Source organism: Bison bison, unplaced genomic scaffold, assembly GCF_000754665.1.
Source record: "Bison bison bison isolate TAMUID 2011002044 unplaced genomic scaffold, Bison_UMD1.0 scf7180017864466, whole genome shotgun sequence".
Taxonomy (NCBI): domain Eukaryota; kingdom Metazoa; phylum Chordata; class Mammalia; order Artiodactyla; family Bovidae; genus Bison; species Bison bison.
Genome location: NW_011495027.1, coordinates 3,232,230 through 3,234,839, shown reverse-complemented (window position 1 = coordinate 3,234,839; position 2,610 = coordinate 3,232,230). Strand labels below are relative to the sequence as shown.

Here is a 2,610-nt window from a genome sequence, read left to right as displayed (position 1 = left end):
TACGTCGTACTTGTTTGTTTTTGGAGGTTCCCACTTAAGTTCCAGCCCACTGCCTGGGTTGGAAGTCCGAGAGGAAACGAACGCAGGGAGTTCTCCGGGAGGCTGTCTTACACTTCCGCACGGATGCAGGAGACCGGGTAAGCCCTTCCAGTCTCCCTCCGCAGGCGGGAGGCGACGCTAACTAAGCAGACAGCCAGAAGCGTAGAGGACTATCGTCAAGTGATTTGTATTGAGATCATTACCGGCATATACAGCAAAATCAAACCAGATTCCAGCACCATTGTGCCCAGTAAATCTCTGGAGAAAACAAACACCTTGACACGGAAAGTTTTGCAGGGGAGTTTAACTCCTTTCCTGGGACTACTTAGAAGCCTCCCATTTCAAGTGAATTGCAATGCTTTGCCCTCTAAATACAGAGAAATTAGTCTTAGGATGTAATATGTTGTAGTAAAAAAAAAAAGTTGGCAATTTTAAGGTCTTTTTCTACGAGCAACACATTCAGTAGAAGACCCCTTACAAAGCAAATTATTTGAACTTCAAAAACCATCAGTGTGCTTGACAAATGTTCCCTCAAAGTTTCAAAAACTACACTTCTTGTGTAATTTTCATAAAAACACACAGTAATTATGCCAGTTTGTCATGTATATGTGCTCTAGGAGAAATTCTTGTCCTTTGTAATGTTTAGGGCTGTTCAGTCTAAATGACTGAGCCGTCTGGCTTAAGAAGGCCTTCAGTGTAATTTTCTGTCAATGATTGATAAACACAATAAAGACCTACTGCAATGAAAACATTCTCCAATGCAGAGAACTGTGGCAGGAAAGAGTTAAGTTTCATTCATTCAAAAGTGCTCTTCCAGAAGTCTAAGAGACTTTTACTAGAGAGAATAGGATCTTTAAGGTTTAGTTGGGAGTGGGGTCTTACTTTTCAAGACAATAAACTGTCAGGTTTTCTGGGCCCTATCCAAGTCAACTCACCAGTTATTATTTAGAAAGCGTTTTTGTTTTTTCCTGTAGTAGAGTTTCTGTATTGTTTCCTCCATAATGAAGTGACTAGGAGTAGATGCAGTACAGGGTGGGAGGAGGCGGTGGAGAAAGAATGGAGAGGAGCTTTCCTGGCTTCTGTTGCGGGTCTTTTCTATTTGACTTCATGGTTGTAAGTATTTCCAGATGGTGAATCAGACACCAGACGTAACAATATTTCCATATTTGGGTATAGCAGTAGCCTGCGTTTTTAACATTTTTCTGCCTCTGTTATCCAACCACAAAGCATTCTTGACAGCTTCAAATGTTGTTAAATATAGACTTAACTTCTGTTCCCAGGGCAGGAAATTCTTTGGAATTCCTTGTTTTTCATACAATCTGTCTATCATAATTTAAAAATGAAATTACGACAGATGATCCAACTGGCTCGTGTATACACCTTGTTCCTTTATGGAAGTTGTATAGGGGGTGGAGGCAAGGGGGAGCTGAGAGAGATTCAGTGTGCAGCACAGCATTCACAAACACACCATTCCAGAGATTCCATTAAAAATCAGATTAAAGTTTTCTAACAAGAGTGTGTGGGTTTGTTTCTGGACTTCATCTGGGGAATCTTGGAGGATGAGTTTGCCTCAGAGGAGAAGCTTACAGAACCTCACCGTCAGCTGCCCATTTAAAGCAGGGGGTGTGTTGTGGGAGTGGGTGGGAAGCCGGAGCAAACAGGGCCAGGACGCGGGAGCCGGACAGACAGGAGTAACCTATGTGCACAGCCTTTCCCTATACTATGTCCTGGTTCCACTGCTAGTAAATGACAGCATCAAACAAGAGGAATAGCAGCTCCTCAAGTCCTGTTCCAGGAAGGTCCAGAAACCCCAAACGTCCCGTTGCCTTCTCGCCTCCTCTGCTGAGAGCTGCAGAGCAGCTCACGTTGACAGACTGCAGGGTAAATGTGCAAACGTTTATGGGTAAGTGTCCTCTGGTCCTCCTTCTGCATGGCTCTTTTGCTCTCTTTCCTCCCCCACCCTCCCTCTCCGGGTGCCCCAAGAGTGAATAACGGGCCGTCTTGTTTCCTTGGGCTGCAGGGCACGGAGAAGGGGCTGATTGTCTTCTCAGCTCCTGGCTTTGGACTGAGCGATGGGAACGTCTCTCGTCCGCTGATGCCAGGGAATTTTAGGTCACCAAAAGAAGGGTTCACTGTCTGGCGGCAACTGAGAATAATAATCACCCTAAATCTGGCGACTCCGGTTTCCTAGCCCTAGACCAGTGGTTCTCCAACTTTGGCCCGCATCAGACTCACCTGGAGGGCTGGGTAGATGACCGACCCAACTGGCACCACCCTAGAATTTGTTATTAGTTCTAAGAAGTTTCTTAGTTTCTAATTAGTTCTAATTAGTTTCAAAGAAGTCTCGAGGTGATGTGATCCCGCTGGTTCGGGGAATCACACCCTGAGGACCACCGCCTTGGATGACAAAAGTGCCTGTAAGAGCTGTGTGTGTGCTTGCATTTGTCCTCAGTCAGGCACTCGGTGGTCTCACAACTCCACTTTTTTAGCCACCTTAAGGAACAGAACAACTGATGGGGACAACGAAAGGCCGGCTTTAAGGCTATTCGATCTCTCCCCACCGCCCAGCCT

The 2,610-nt window shown here is 45.6% G+C and overlaps 1 long non-coding RNA gene across 1 annotated transcript in view; it reads left to right on the top strand.

Moving 5' to 3' along the window:
• The first annotated feature begins 18 nt into the window (after positions 1-18).
• Positions 19-2,610, top strand: part of LOC105003272 — a 19,786-nt gene continuing 17,194 nt past the window's right edge. The window contains exon 1 of the long non-coding RNA XR_827089.1: positions 19-1,942. This is a non-coding gene — a long non-coding RNA (uncharacterized LOC105003272). The remainder of the gene's footprint in view (positions 1,943-2,610) is intronic.